Raw genomic sequence first — 17,001 nt, forward strand, 5'->3', positions numbered from 1 at the left:
CCAGTATCTCTACTTGCACATTCATCATCTGCACATCTATCACTCCAGTATTTAATTGCTAAATTGTTGTTATTTAACCACTATTTTTTGCCTTACCTCCCTAATCTTACTTACTTCACTTGTTCTCAACTGGCCTACCTGGTTAAGTAAGGTGAAATAAAAATTAAAATAAAATAGTTTTTTTAGAAAATATTTGTCGAGGGGTTGAAGTGTGTGTAAACTTACGACTTCAACTGTATAGTATACGTTGTGTAACATTGTCTTGGTAGTTTCATAACTTGAATATTTCAATTCTTATGGCAGGCCCTGATTCGTTATGGGGGTGCTTATAGCCACTCCTAGCCCCGGTAATCAAATTAAATTGTTCTCACTCTCTATATACATTGGTCAGCTACATTGTCAGCATGCATTTTATATCATTATAAACACCATAAAGTGAATCCAGTACTAAGCAGGTACGACTTTACTAAGGGTATGACTTTACTAAGGGTATGACTTTACTTTCTTTGGATTTTATCGTTATTCCCACTTTCCAAGTTACACCAGATGTAAATTCGGGAGATTCATCCGCACAATAGGTAACCAAAACATTTTTTTACATCGTCAACCTAAAAGGATAATAAGAGGATGAGGTGACATTAAAATCACAAATGATAAGAAAAAGGTCACAGGTCAGGAGGAACAGGCAAAGTATGGTACATTTACACAATACACTAGATGGCGCTAATTTCTTACCGTCATACATCAGTCCCGTCTTTCATCTTCCTGTCCAGTGTGTCGCACAGTTTCCGTTATGGAGGCGTATAATCAAGATGTTTTGCTTGTACATCTCGGCATGATTCTTGTATTATTTTTGATAAACAAACTCCTATGTGTAACGTTACGATACAGGTTTCATCGCTCTGCAACAGCACAGAGTGGATTTATATTATCTCTAAATAAACGGGGCATTTTGAAGGATGGTTTCCCTGAAAAATCAGCCCAAGATCAACTTCCTCAGCTACTGCAGTCTTGTTGCCAGACCGGGTACTGCGGATTCGACCCCACGGCAGACATCCTTCATGTGGGTAATTTACTCGCCATCATCGGGCTACTGAATTTTCAAAGCGCAGGACACACTGGCGTCGCTCTAATCGGTGGTGCAACAGCACTGGTAGGAGACCCAAGCGAGAGAGAGAGAGCGTGCAGCGAATCTTCACCAACCATGAACTGACTTTTCCACAACGACTCTAAGAAGTTTGGCACTGTCACTGTATTGAACAAGTTAACTTTGTTCAAAGACTGGAATGGTTGCTTTTCTGGCAGAAGATGGCAGACATTTCCGAATGGGGAATCTGCTCAGTAGTAGGCATGCAGTGTCCAGTCCAGGTTGAAGAGTGTAGAAGGCATGAGCCTTACTGAGTTCTCTTACCAGCTGTTTCAAGCCTATGACTCCTACCACCTGAACCAGAATCACAGCTGTAAGATCCAGCTGGGAGGGACAGACCAGCTGGGCAACCTGATGTCTGGGCACAAGTTCATACACAAGTAATATTGCGTCATTCATTGGGGACACACACATTTCCAAATATATTGACCAATTATCACATTGATTCCGGATATTGTAGCCAAGCATCTAAAGGATGCATCAGATACTAAAGTGACGCATAATGCCCATTAATAACCTATAATAATAATAATAATAACACAAATGAATATAATAAACATGCACATACTTGCCTCAACATTAACTGACCAGTGATGGTCTCTTTGATGTCCATTGTAATCAATTTCTCCATGACAGGGTGACTGGACAGGAGGTGTATGGGCTGACCCTCCCACTAGTGGCCAGCTCTGTGTTGAACAAACTGGGAAGACAGTGTGGCTGAACAGGGTCAAGACGTCTCCGTTTCTCCTTTGTCAGTTCTTCCTCAGGCAGCCTGTCAGCAGTGTAGAATGGTAGGTGGCTGTAGAGCAGGGTTGCCAGGCGGCCCGTGACGAGCTACAATGTCAGGACAATGACCACTTAAAACCCACATACAATGCCTTAAAATTAGCCCCCCCAAAATGTTCATAGGAAGAGAGTAGTAGCAACATGAAGGGAGAAGTATGTAGCTAGCTAGTGCTGTGAGTTGTTCTCACATCACTTGTCATTACGTGTGTGCGTGCTGGTGCTGCTCTCCTCTCACTCACTCAGCTGCCTGTGGCCTGCAACACAAAAATCACACCCTTCCGGCCCTCCCCACCACTCACTCAGCTGCCTGTGGCCTGCAACACTCTCAACTCACATCCTTCCGGCCCTCCTCACCACTCACTCAGCTGCCTGTGGCCTGCAACACTCTCAACTCACATCCTTCCGGCCCTCCTCACCACTCACTCAGCTGCCTGTGGCCTGCAACACTCTCAACTCACATCCTTCCGGCCCTCCTCACCACTCACTCATCTGCCTGTGGCCTGCAACACTCTCAACTCACATCCGTCCGGCCCTCCTCACCACTCACTCAGCTGCCTGTGGCCTGCAACACTCTCAACTCACATCCTTCCGGCCCTCCTCACCACTCACTCAGCTGCCTGTGGCCTGCAACACAAAAATCACACCCTTCCGGCCCTCCCCACCACTCACTCAGCTGCCTGTGGCCTGCAACACTCTCAACTCACATCCTTCCGGCCCTCCTCACCACTCACTCAGCTGCCTGTGGCCTGCAACACTCTCAACTCACATCCTTCCGGCCCTCCTCACCACTCACTCAGCTGCCTGTGGCCTGCAACACTCTCAACTCACATCCTTCCGGCCCTCCTCACCACTCACTCATCTGCCTGTGGCCTGCAACACTCTCAACTCACATCCGTCCGGCCCTCCTCACCACTCACTCAGCTGCCTGTGGCCTGCAACACTCTCAACTCACATCCTTCCGGCCCTCCTCACCACTCACTCAGCTGCCTGTGGCCTGCAACACTCTCAACTACATTTACATTTAAGTCATTTAGCAGACGCTCTTATCCAGAGCGACTTACAAATTGGTGCATTCACCTTATGACATCCAGTGGAACAGTCACTTTACAATAGTGCATCTAAATCTTAAGGGGGGATTACTTATCCTATCCTAGGTATTCCTTAAAGAGGTGGGGTTTCAGGTGTCTCCGGAAGGTGGTGATTGACTCCGCTGTCCTGGCGTCGTGAGGGAGTTTGTTCCACCATTGGGGGCCAGGGCAGCGAACAGTTTTGACTGGGCTGAGCGGGAGCTGTACTTCCTCAGTGGTAGGGAGGCGAGCAGGCCAGAGGTGGATGAACGCAGTGCCCTTGTTTGGGTGTAGGGCCTGATCAGAGCCTGGAGGTACTGAGGTGCCGTTCCCCTCACAGCTCCGTAGGCAAGCACCATGGTCTTGTAGCGGATGCGAGCTTCAACTGGAAGCCAGTGGAGAGAACGGAGGAGCGGGGTGACGTGAGAGAACTTGGGAAGGTTGAACACCAGACGGGCTGCGGCGTTCTGGATGAGTTGAAGGGGTTTAATGGCACAGGCAGGGAGCCCAGCCAACAGCGAGTTGCAGTAATCCAGACGGGAGATGACAAGTGCCTGGATTAGGACCTGCGCCGCTTCCTGTGTGAGGCAGGGTCGTACTCTGCGGATGTTGTAGAGCATGAACCTACAGGAACGGGCCACCGCCTTGATGTTGGTTGAGAACGACAGGGTGTTGTCCAGGATCACGCCAAGGTTCTTGGCGCTCTGGGAGGAGGACACAATGGAGTTGTCAACCGTGATGGCGAGATCATGGAACGGGCAGTCCTTCCCCGGGAGGAAGAGCAGCTCCGTCTTGCCGAGGTTCAGCTTGAGGTGGTGATCCGTCATCCACACTGATATGTCTGCCAGACATGCAGAGATGCGATTCGCCACCTGGTCATCAGAAGGGGGAAAGGAGAAGATTAATTGTGTGTCGTCTGCATAGCAATGATAAGAGAGACCATGTGAGGTTATGACAGAGCCAAGTGACTTGGTGTATAGCGAGAATAGGAGAGGGCCAAGAACAGAGCCCTGGGGGACACCAGTGGTGAGAGCGCGTGGTGAGGAGACAGATTCTCGCCACGCCACCTGGTAGGAGCGACCTGTCAGGTAGGACGCAATCCAAGCGTGGGCCGCGCCGGAGATGCCCAACTCGGAGAGGGTGGAGAGGAGGATCTGATGGTTCACAGTATCGAAGGCAGCCGATAGATCTAGAAGGATGAGAGCAGAGGAGAGAGAGTTAGCTTTAGCAGTGCGGAGCGCCTCCGTGATATAGAGGAGAGCAGTCTCAGTTGAATGACTAGTCTTGAAACCTGACTGATTTGGATCAAGAAGGTCATTCAGAGAGAGATAGCGGGAGAGCTGGCCAAGGACGGCACGTTCAAGAGTTTTGGAGAGAAAAGAAAGAAGGGATACTGGTCTGTAATTGTTGACATCGGAGGGATCGAGTGTAGGTTTTTTCAGAAGGGGTGCAACTCTCGCTCTCTTGAAGACGGAAGGGACGTAGCCAGCGGTCAGGGATGAGTTGATGAGCGAGGTGAGGTAAGGGAGAAGGTCTCCGGAAATGGTCTGGAGAAGAGAGGAGGGGATAGGGTCAAGCGGGCAGGTTGTTGGGCGGCCGGCCGTCACAAGACGCGAGATTTCATCTGGAGAGAGAGGGGAGAAAGAGGTCAGAGCACAGGGTAGGGCAGTGTGAGCAGAACCAGCGGTGTCGTTTGACTTAGCAAACGAGGATCGGATGTCGTCGACTTTTTTCAAAATGGTTGACGAAGTCATCTGCAGAGAGGGGGAGGGGGGGGGGGAGGATTCAGGAGGGAGGAGAAGGTGGCAAAGAGCTTCCTAGGGTTAGAGGCAGATGCTTGGAATTTAGCGTGGTAGAAAGTGGCTTTAGCAGCAGAGACAGAGGAGGAAAATGTAGAGAGGAGGGAGTGAAAGGATGCCAGGTCCGCAGGGAGGCGAGTTTTCCTCCATTTCCGCTCGGCTGCCCGGAGCCCTGTTCTGTGAGCTCGCAATGAGTCATCGAGCCACGGAGCGGGAGGGAAGGACCGAGCCGGCCTGGAGGATAGGGGACATAGAGAGTCAAGGGATGCAGAGAGGGAGGAGAGGAGGGTTGAGGAGGCAGAATCAGGAGATAGGTTGGAGAAGGTTTGAGCAGAGGGAAGAGATGATAGGATGGAAGAGGAGAGAGTAGCGGGGGAGAGAGAGCGAAGGTTGGGACGGCGCGATACCATCCGAGTAGGGGCAGTGTGGGAGGTGTTGGATGAGAGCGAGAGGGAAAAGGATACAAGGTAGTGGTCGGAGACTTGGAGGGGAGTTGCAATGAGGTTAGTGGAAGAACAGCATCTAGTAAAGATGCTCACATCCTTCTGGCCCTCCTCACCACTCACTCAGCTGCCTGTGGCCTGCAACACTCTCAACAAATCCTTTAGAACTAACCTGCTCCGGGGCAGGCCAACTCCGCTTAACCTGAATAAAATTAATTTTCCGCAAGTTGAGGACCAATGAAATCAGATTCCCTACAGGATTAAGTGCTTGGCTTAAGGACATAGCGTTAGATTTTTTGGCTCCGGTATTCGATCCGCACACCTCTTAGGCTGATAAATCAGACTGTGATATAATTTTCTGGTGTACAGCCTGAAACTAAGTAGTGGAAAGTTTCCTTAACAAGCCAGACTGTTCAATAGAATTACATTACAGTCTAACAGTTTGTCTGTGTGTTTGGTTCTTCAGTGGGTAGAATTTGGTGACAAATTATCCACAAGAAAGTATTATTTACCTGACTTTAGAGCCCAGAAAGTATTATTTACCTGACTTTAGAGCCCAGAAAGTATTATTTACCTGACTTTAGAGCCCAGAAAGTATTATTTACCTGACTTTAGAGCCCAGAAAGTATTATTTACCTGACTTTAGAGCCCAGAAAGTATTATTTACCTGACTTTAGAGCCCAGAAAGTATTATTTAACTGACTTTAGAGCCCAGAAAGTATTATTTACCTGACTTTAGAGCCCAGAAAGTATTATTTACCTGACTTTAGAGCCCAGAAAGTATTATTTAACTGACTTTAGAGCCCAGAAAGTATTATTTAACTGAGAGCCCAGCACTGCTGAATAAATTGATATCACTTTCACGTCATTTAGCAGACGCTCTTATCCAGAGCCACTTACAATAGAGTGCGTGCATTTTCATACTCTTTAATACTGGTCCCATATGGGAATCGAACCCACAATCCTGGCGTTGCAAGCACTTCGGTCAGCATGCATGCTTGCCACACACCGTCCTGTCATTGTTTATGACAGACAAGGGGAGCGTTTTAGGTTATTTTTCTTTGTAAATGTGCGCGGCTAACCTACTATGAGACACTTTGGGGTAGACTGTGAGGGTAGACTGTGCTGTTGCAGCATCATGTGTTTATTAGGCGGGTTGTTTATGAATAGCACAGACACTTGTTAGTGTTGTTCACACTAGATGGCTGAAAATGGGAACCCCAGGACCTGATATTAGTACCTGAGTTTAGCCTATCCATGGTGATGTTGGAGACTGAGTCGGGGTTGGATGTGCTGCCTGCAGGTATCTGAAGCTGTTCACCTTCCTACCCCTGGCCGATGTGGAGCGGGTGATAGAGCTGCAGAGACAGGAACCAGGCAAACGGGCCACACACAAACCTCTCGCCACCGAAGTCACCAAACTGTAACACGGCAATGAGGGCAAAAGGTGCTCTGTGTCTATGTGTGGGTGCGCGTGCGTGTTCACAAAAAGATAAGGCCTAAGTAACTTCAGACTAATGGATTGAATTGACCCCTTCACAAAGTCAAGATTATAAATTGCCTTGGGATTGATCTGATGAAATTTGATAGTGAAAGTGTGCATCTTGACAAATGCGTGAAAAATTATGCAATAGATAATTAGTCAGAGAAAGACTGTGCATATGTCATTTGGGTGTCATTAATGAGGTGTCGCCTGGTACAATTAGTAATGTTGTGTGTGTGTGTGTGTATTTCTCTCCAGGTGCACCAATGCCCGGTACCACAGTAACCTTCAGGCCCTGGAGCTGATGCGTGATGCTGAGCTGCAGGAGCTCTTCAGAGATGCCCCATTCCATGAGTTGCTGCTGGAGCCAGGGCCCACAATACTGGATACCTGCCGCAGGGCAGAGGACATCCTTCGGGGGCCCAAAGGGTAGGGCTCTCCCTTTATATTCCTCTGTTCCTTATCATCCCTGACATGACTACCTCACACGGAGGGTCACTCACTCTATTTCACCACTCCCACCCCATTGGCTTTTTCACACTTTCTCTATATTTCTGCATTTCCCCTAATTTCTCTCTTTATTGCTTTCCATGTTTGTTTCTTTCGTTCCCTCTCTTCTCTCTCCAATCTGTCTTGACTTTAAAACATACAGTGCATTCGCAAAGTATTCAGACCCCTTCACTTTTGCCACATTTTGTTACATTACAGCCTTATTTATTCTAAAATTGATTCAATAGTTTTTTCTCCCCTCATCAATCTGAGGTTCTGAGAGCTCTGAAGCAGGATTTCATCAAGGATCTGTCTGTACTTTCCCCCGTTCATCGTTCCCTCGATCCTGACTAGTCTCCCAGTCCCTCCCGCTGAAAAACATCCCCACATCATGATGCTGCCATCATGCTTCACCGTAGGGATGGTGCCAGGTTTCCTCCAGATGTGACACTTGGCATTCAGGCCAAAGAGTTCAATCTTTTTTCTCATGGTCTGAGAGTCCTTTAGGTGCCTTTTGGCAAACTCCAAGGGGGCTGTCATGTGCCTTTTACTGAGGAATGGCTTCTGTCTGGTCACTCAACCATAAATATCTGATTAGTGGAGTGCTGCAGATATGGTTGTCCTTCTGGAAGGTTCTCCCATCTCCACAGAGAAACTCTGGAGCTCTGTCAGTGACCATCGAGTTCTTGGTCACCTCTCTGACCAAGGCCTTTCTCCCCCGATTGCTCAGTTTGGCCAGGCAGCCAGCTCTAGGAAGAGTCTTGGTGGTTACAAACTTCATCCATTTAAGAATGATGGAGGCACTGTGTTCTTGCTGCAGAATTGTTTTTGGTACCCTTCCCCAGATCTGTGCCTCGACACAATCCTGTCTAGGACCTCTTTGCACAATTCCGTCAACCTCATGGCTTGGTTTTTGAACTGTCAACTGTGGGACCTTTATATAGACAGTTGTGTGCCTTTCCAATTCATGTCCAATCAATTGAATGTATCACAGATGGACTCCAATCAAGTTGTAGAAACATCTCAAGGATGATCAATGGAAACAGGATGCACCTGAGCTCAATTTGGAGTCTCATAGCGAAGGGTCTGAATACTTATGTCAGACTTTTATTATTATTATTTTGGGCGGCAGGCAGCCTAGTGGTCTGAGGGTTGGACTAGTAACCGAAAGGTTGCAAGATCTAAACCCTTCGCTGACAAGGTAAACGCTGTCATTCTGCCCCTGAACTAGGCAGTTAACACACTGTTCCTAGGCCGTCATTGAAAATAATAATTTGTTCTTAACTGACTTGCCTAGTTAAATAAAGGTTAAATAAATCCTGTTTATTATTTTGAATAAATTTGTAACATTTTCAAAAAACCTGATTTCGCTTTGTCATTATGGGGTATAGTGTGTAGATTGAGGATTTTTTAAATGTAATACATTTTTTAATAAGGCCGTAACGTATCAAAATGTGTTAACTGTTTTTCTGTGTTGTGCTGTCTCTGTGATGTTGTCTCTGTGATGGTGTCTCTGTGATGGTGTCTCTGTGTTGTGTTGTCTCTGTGATGTTGTCTCTGTGTTGTGCTGTCTCTGTGATGTTGTCTCTGTGATGGTGTCTCTGTGTTGTGTTGTCTCTGTGTTGTGCTGTCTCTGTGATGTTGTCTCTGTGATGTTGTCTCTGTGATGTGTTGTGATGTCTCATGAGGTGTGTTGTGTTGAGTTGGGATGTCTCTGTAATGTCTCTGTGTGGTGTTGTTGTCTCTGATGTTGTTTCTGTTATGTTGTCTCTGTGATGTGTTGTGATGTTTTTGTGTTGTCTCTGTGTTGTGTTGTCTCTGTGATGTTGTCTCTGTGATGTTGTCTCTGTGATGTGTTGTCTCTGTGATGTTGTCTCTGTGATGTTGTCTCTGTGATGTGTTGTGATGTTTTTGTGTTGTCTCTGTGTTGTGTTGTCTCTGTGATGTGTTGTCTCTGTGTTGTGTTGTCTCTGTGATGTGTTGTCTCTGTGATGTGTTGTCTCTGTGTTGTGTTGTCTCTGTGTTGTGTTGTCTCTATGGTGTTGTTGTCTCTGTGATGTTGTCTCTGTGATGTTGTCTCTGTGATATGTTGTGATGTCTCATGAGGTGTGTTGTGTTGAGTTGGGATGTCTCTGTGATGTCTCTTTGTGGTGTTGTTGTCTCTGATGTTGTTTCTATTGTGTTGTCTCTGTGATGTTTTTGTGTTGTCTCTGTGTTGTGTTGTCTCTGTGTTGAGTTGGGATGTCTCTGTGATGTCTCTGTGATGTTGTCTCTGTGATGTTGTCTCTGTGTTGTGTTGTCTCTGTGATGTTGTCTCTGTGATGTTGTCTCTGTGATGTCTCATGTGATATGTTGTGGTGTCTCATGAGGTGTTTTGTGTTGTCTCTGTGTTGAGTTGGGATGTCTCTGTGATGTCTCTGTATGGTGTTGTTGTCTCTGATGTTGTTTCTGTTGTGTTGTCTCTCTGATGTGTTGTGATGTCTCATGAGGTGTGTTGTTGTCTCTGTGTTGAGTTGGGATGTCTCTGTGATGTCTCTGTGATGTTGTCTCTGTGTTGTGTTGTCTCTGTGATGTTGTCTCTGTGATGTTGTCTCTGTGATGTCTCATGTGATATGTTGTGGTGTCTCATGAGGTGTTTTGTGTTGTCTCTGTGTTGAGTTGGGATGTCTCTGTGATGTCTCTGTGTGGTGTTGTTGTCTCTGATGTTGTTTCTGTTGTGTTGTCTCTCTGATGTGTTGTGATGTCTCATGAGGTGTGTTGAGTTGGGATGTCTCTGTGATGTCTCTGTGTGGTGTTGTTGTCTCTGATGTTGTTTCTGTTGTGTTGTCTCTCTGATGTGTTGTGATGTCTCATGAGGTGTGTTGAGTTGGGATGTCTCTGTGATGTCTCTGTGTGGTGTTGTTGTCTCTGATGTTGTCTCTGTGTTGTTGTCTCTGTGATGTGTTGTGATGTCTCATGTGATATGTTGTGATGTCTCATGAGGTGTGTTGAGTTGGGATGTCTCTGTGATGTCTCTGTGTGGTGTTGTTGTCTCTGATGTTGTTTCTGTTGCGTTGTCTCCGTGATGTGTTGTGATGTTTTTGTGTTGTCTCTGTGTTGTGCTGCAGGTATCGCATGGTTTCAGAAGGAACTGTATGGATCAACCACAGTAAGACAGACAACCCAGAACAGGTACTCATCCCCGGCCAGCACATCCTGACCAATGTACTGTCTCTCCTCAGAATGGGAAAAAATAACTTCCATGTCATCAGGTGGCTCAATCTGTGAGTGGAGCTCGGACCATATCACTTATATGCACTGTTTGTGTACTGGAGGTAGGACAGCAAGCTGGGAGACTTAGGTGAAGAATATTGTTTCAATATATCCCTGCTGATATCTAGGAGAGGATTTAGTGCACTATATGTGTGTGGATTCAATGATGCTGTAATATATAACATATATTTGGTGAAGGCTTTTGTCTTGTTAGTTGTATGTTACGTACTGTGTATGTAAACAGTTTTATTTTTGTGATCGTTAGATATTAGATAACCGATTTGCCTAATACCTAATTTCACAACAAGGGGTCAGTGCAGTCTTCCCTTTAAATGAGAACTGAGTAAAAGCTCCTTCAGACACCCTGTACCAGAGCTCGATTTATAAGACCCTAGTTACATCCAGGAATTCAATTTCAATTGCAAAATATCTTACAGCTAAAATAGATGAATATTTTGACATTTTAAAATGGTCAAAAGCAATAGGTAATTAAAAACAGGTGGACAAGATGTGTAGTGTTGTCACATTTAGATATGGGTGAAATAAAAAATTATAAACTCTTACTGTAGTTGTTCTATTGCAAATGGCCAATGAGTTCAAATTTAATGAGTTATTAATTGATGTTTGATAATAAATTGTAAATTGTCTTAGTTGCGTTATCCTGCAGAAAATATTGTTTTCCCAATGAGAAATGCTTGCCACTACTCTTGCCACTACTCTCATCCCACCTTTTGCTGGGGTGTACACTGGTGACCTTGACTGAGCTCAGATAAGTCAATATTCACATCTGTATCATAGAGAGAAACAACTGGTCACCACCATGCAAAATAATGAAAATGTTCAGATTTGATTAGCCTTTTAAATGGTTGACAGATTCATGACAATGACAACCTACTCCAACGACCAAATACTTCACACTGGCTTGTGTATTTGAAATGTTTCAAATCATTAAGGTGGTATTACAATTCCACATTTATTGAAAAACTACTATAATTCTCAAATAAAATTAGATTCCCCTCTCTATATTTATTGTTCTATTTTGGTGCTACAAAACTATGACACGAAGATCGAGACCACTGATATTAAAATATTTTCTCAACATAAACAAATGAATAATACATACACTAAGTTTCCTTATAATGGCCCTTTATTTATTTACAACCATAGCTAAAATGGTGGATACCTATAATGATTATGGCTATAGCCGTTACAAAGGAACATGTATAGAAATGTGACAATGTTGCAAAGCCTTTGTAACGTGCATGATATGATCGCCTTAAGAGAATTGGGCGGGCCTACGTTTTTTTAAACCAATGAATTCCCTTCTTCGTTTTAAATAGTTCTCTGTGTCAATCAGTTTTTTCCCCAGTCAGCCTCCCCTCAATCGCCATATTGGGTACTGAAAAGGTTTGTCTGTTATTTCTTCTCTCTTACTACGAGAATAAATTGACAGGAGTGGCTTCAGTTACTGCACATTGTTTTGATGATCTGACTAGTTTAGCTCGCATTGCCATATTGGAAATTACCGTTTCTATCCAGACCTATGCATGGCATAAAAGTGTTGATCATTCGTTTTATGCTTGTTTTGGATCGCGGTGAGAAAGGAGGAAATACGAATTTTTAAGTGTTCTATTTGGAGGTTAATTGATTCTCCGAAAATGTCAGATGTTCGACTTTCAAATGGGAGCCCAACGTTGGAAAGGACGGATGCTCGGTTGTCGGATCACCCCAAACCGTCAGCCTGCAGAATCATTTTCGGCTCGCCGGATCGCGAAGAGTTAAGGCGGGATTTAAAGGGACATTTGCAAGAGATGGAAGCGGCGGCCTCAGCGAAGTGGAACTTCGATTTTTCAAGCCATACACCTCTCTCGAACGGGAGATTCAAATGGGAATTAATGGATTGTAAAGACGTTCCAAATTTCTACACCAGAACGCAACGATCAGTGAAAGACGTTTGCCCCTCTGGGAATAACACTATGGATCTAAATGGGAATCATAGTTGTGTGATGGTGACTCCCCGGCAGCCCTCCGACAACACGGAGAGGTCAGAGAGCCAAATGGAGAGTAAAGAGCAGTGCACCGGGCGGAGAAAAAGACCAGCCTGCCATGAATGTAGGCCTACGCCTTTATGAATTATGTAAATGATAGATAATCATCAGTCTGGCTACTTTGTCTTTCTGCCTACTGTTTGACGTGCTGGCCTATTCAGCTATGTCATTTGTATCAGTCAGACTCGACGTAAATTTGTAGAAGACTGTAGGCCTAGTTACCAAATAGATGTGCCCACTTATCAGTTATTCTAAAGAAAAGCGATACAACCATTCTAATCGTTTTCATGTTTTCAGTAAGCAAGTCAAGTTGTAAAGATAAGAGCTGATAAGGCAAATCACTACAGATAGACAATTTAGGCTGTTGCATTCCTCTTACTCATTTAAATGATGTAGAGTGGACTATTCACAATACTTCATTTTCGAGAATAACATTTGAACCTATATTCTTATCCAGAGCGACTTACAATTAAAATTGTCTTTCTCTTCCAGACCCCTCGTCCCAAAATAAAAGGTCACACAGTAGTTCGAATGAAGTTACTCCTTGCCCAAGCTTAGAATATACACCCAGGAAAGCCAGTCCCAGGACTCAAACGTGAAGATGACAAAGGTGAGATAGTTATCTGCTACTTTTGTCTGGCTTTAGTGAGATATGTTATACTGGAGTGGACTTATTTTCCCAAATAACCCAATATATTTTTTATTGCCTACATAAAGCAGTTTGTAAACTCTTAGGTTCGGTGAAGCTGAACACATCACGTTGGTATTCTTGTAAGCATTTCAGACTGTTTAAATAACGTGTTGAGCAGTTGTGATTGTCCCACCTTGTAACCTATGCGCAATTGCCAACTAGTAGGTATTTGTTTTATTGAAGCTCGAAATGTGTGTTTAACTATATCGTTGTGACGTTCAATGCGGTCTGGTAAAGGGTTAAAGTCCAAAAGTCTACACAAAATATAGGCGACATTACTACAACCACTGCCACGGTGAGGTTCATTTTCCGACGAAACTGTAAACAAGTCCTCAGAACAACACTATAGTAACACGTCAGCAACCACTGCCCTCGTGAGAGGGAGAAGGGGCCGGTCTCCTCAGCAGTGCACTATGCACGCTCGTCCCCTATCAAAACATCTGGCCGTTCTAGTGAATGAAAGCATAGTATGCACGTTTTTGAATAGGCCTAAATGTTTACTCTAACTTGCAATGAAGTGTGTGTGTGTGTGTGTAGCTATGGATAGAATTTATAATTTGGAAAATGAAAGTATTCTGCTGCTTTGAATGAGTCAGTAGGGTGTCTTGGACTAGCATGAGCCGGTTCTTAGCATTGTTTTGTCATGTCAAAGATATTACATGTTGCTTGTCTGCAAAAAGAAATGGCCAGGAATGTTTTTGATAAATTTGTATGTGGTCATATTTACTGGTGTAAATTAGCATTGGTCTCACAACTTTGTTTTTATTTCTCTCTGCAGAGCTGAACATGTATTTCCCCCTTTTTGTCATGGAAACCTAAGTGTTCGGTGATTTTGAAGAGGAACTACAAAGAAAACGAAACATATCAATTCTCCCTAAGGATGGGGACGCTGTGCAAGCACTGAATATAAACACTAAAGTTCTGGCACTCATAAAGTTACTGCCTCTAAAAGCAGTCGATGTAGCAGTGTGCAATTAGGTTTTATTTCCTTTTTTGCTCTTATTTCTCTTTTTTTAAACTACCTGTGTATATATTTATTTTCATATGTAGCACATGAAACATATTATGATTGGGGAGGGGGAAAAACTATGTAAAAGGCATGAATTTGACTTGAAGAATTGCGGTGTAGTTTTGTTTCCAAAATGCTGTTTATAAATCCTGGTCCATTTAAAAAATGATTGGATTAAATAATTGTTCCTCATCGAAGTATCCTCATAGGTCATCTGTATGTAGGGAGAGATTGATGGTACATAATGTGTAGCCTTGTATTTTGGGTCATTTAAGTGACACACAACGTGGGTTCTCAGCCACCCCACGAAAACATTGCCTCAAATAATGATACATTTCTGTTATGACTAAAAAAGTAATATGTGAAGTCAGCCAATATTTATTGTATTTTGTTAAAAATCTGTAGGCCTGTCGGTCACTTAAATTCTGGAATCTTTTTTTTTGTTTTTACAAGTCTTCCTCTTCACCATTTAAAAAAAAAAGTGTAGCTAATTTATTTTTCTGAAGTGGTATAGGGTACTAATTTGCTGAAGGATAAAATATCTGTTAACTGTACTGGTAGTATTAATCAACTTCATACTCGTGTTTAACGGTTCTTAATATTTTTTTCAACAATTAGGCCTTTTTATGTTTGAAATGTCCTACAATACCAAATACATGGTTGCTTCAATACGTCTGTGTCGACGCTTTCACCATCAGGTTGCCTTGGCATCGAACTCCTGTTTGATACAGAAAGATAATTTCATTTGTTAATCTCCCCCTTCTCCCAGACATTGTTAGTGCAGATCATGCAAATGTAGTTTCTAAAATAACTTTCATTTCGCCCAGTTTCAATCAGCCTTTGTTCAGAGGCTAAGAATTGTCTCAAAGTAGTCACTGCCCGTGTAAATCTGTTAAGTGTACATAACTTTGTAAAAACACTGAAATTATACTAACTTATTTATGTCAAGCTTTTTTATGTAGAATAAATGGGGTTTTGATCAAGGTTATCCAAAGTGGCATTTACATATATTTTTTTGTAAGCATATTTTTGGTAGTTTTTATTTTATCGAAAAAGGTTGCAACCTGAGCCTGATTTAAAATATTTGATGTGCATTTTTCAATGTGTGATTAAGATGTCTTGCAATCAATTAAAACAGAAGATAAATCGTTATCTGATTTGTTCATGTTTGCATTTACATTTACATTTAAGTCATTTAGCAGACGCTCTTATCCAGAGCGACCTTCAGCCTGCACACGGTCACACTCTTTCTCTCAGCAAGTATACAGCATAACGATTTGAATGCATTTCGATTACGCTAATACATAATCCATATCCGTGTCCTTCATAACTTGATGTTTCATACTATAAATTGCACAGAACCTGCATGTGCTCTCATTGGGCGGGAGGAATCGCATATGAGGTATGTTCCTATGTAGCCCATTGGTGAATCACAAGTAAAAATGCCTCTCAGGACTCCAGGCAAAACGACCTAAAATTTCAGTTTAATAGATTGATGAGATTGTCATACCTCGGTTCTCTTCATACCCACTGATTTTAGGTTGGGAGTTTATAGATTATCATCCTGGAATAAAGGCATGAAGAGATTTAACTCTTTAAAAACAGTTATTTTTGTTCTAGTGCTTTTCACATCAGTTAGGAGTAGATACAGTATTTCAGTAATTGATGTCATTTTTTATATCAATGTGGTGTATCCTCTTCTGCTCGCGGACAAACTGGAACTAACCCGTGCGCATTCGGTACCATTTGGCACATTACGCATGTTTCAAGCTTGAAGTAGCACGTAATAGGGTCCGATAAATACAAACGATGTTATTGCTTCTATGGTTGCAAAATCAGTCCATTTTAAAACAGTTTAGCCTGTGTTAATCCACTATAGCACTGTTGACCAAATATGCCGCCGTCTACGCAGTGGCACTCCCAATATGATGACATCGTGAAGTATTTTGAAAAATGCCTGGTGATTGACGTTTGGGTCCTCCAATCCGGTTATGGCTACGTAAAACACACCACTGTTGCAGCCAGTTACATTTGTCTGGAAGGTTGAACTGGAAGGTTTGAACTGCAAAGTTTCTAGCGGTGAAAAAACACTCCCCACAGGTCCACAGTTGAAATTATATAAAGTTAGTCACTGCATGAATGTTGTTATATTTGGTCACAGAGAATTTTGGTCACAGAGAATGCGCTCGTGTAGCCTACATCCAACAAATACTGTAATTGCATGCATATAGATGATTTAACTATTTTGAATTAATTATAGAAAAAATGATGTAGAAATATATCCCTGATACTGTAATGAGCATTTTTAATAAAACAACTCTATGATATAGTTTCATTTTATTGATTTCTTTAAAGATCAAAGCTATGCAAACAATATTTTGATGTAGATTGTTCACTTGCCTTATGTTTTTGTATATTTGCTAATGAGTTGAAAAATAATTTACTAATGTTTTTATCCTTAAGGCACAATAGTGTATATTTATTCACATTTTTACACCAGAATTGTGTTTTGTCACACGTTTTACTGGGCTACTTCAAATACAATTCCAGCCTCATTTGGAGAGTTGTTTTGCAACAATTTATAGGCCTACTATTTTGTACAACTATAAGTTTTTTTTACCAACATATTCGCCTACACAAATAGCGGTCAGCTACATATAGGAATTCTATAGCAGCAATTATTATTCTTATTTGTAGTATTTCATCTTTACACTGTAAAGATTAGCACCAAAGCAGAGCCATAAAAACATGTTCACTGCTGAATTACATTTGGTCTTTCTCTGACTA

At 43.1% G+C, this 17,001-nt stretch overlaps 1 pseudogene across 1 annotated transcript; it reads left to right on the forward strand.

Moving 5' to 3' along the window:
* The first annotated feature begins 798 nt into the window (after positions 1 to 798).
* On the forward strand, positions 799 to 15,366 carry LOC124037642 (annotated as a pseudogene). Its single transcript, XR_006839220.1, has 7 exons — positions 799 to 1,527; positions 1,784 to 1,938; positions 6,546 to 6,689; positions 6,984 to 7,154; positions 10,322 to 11,873; positions 13,007 to 13,124; positions 13,984 to 15,366. The product of XR_006839220.1 is annotated as a tyrosine--tRNA ligase, mitochondrial-like (transcript).
* The last annotated feature ends 1,635 nt before the right edge of the window (positions 15,367 to 17,001 follow it).

Source organism: Oncorhynchus gorbuscha, linkage group LG06 (assembly GCF_021184085.1).
Source record: "Oncorhynchus gorbuscha isolate QuinsamMale2020 ecotype Even-year linkage group LG06, OgorEven_v1.0, whole genome shotgun sequence".
Classification (NCBI taxonomy): domain Eukaryota; kingdom Metazoa; phylum Chordata; class Actinopteri; order Salmoniformes; family Salmonidae; genus Oncorhynchus; species Oncorhynchus gorbuscha.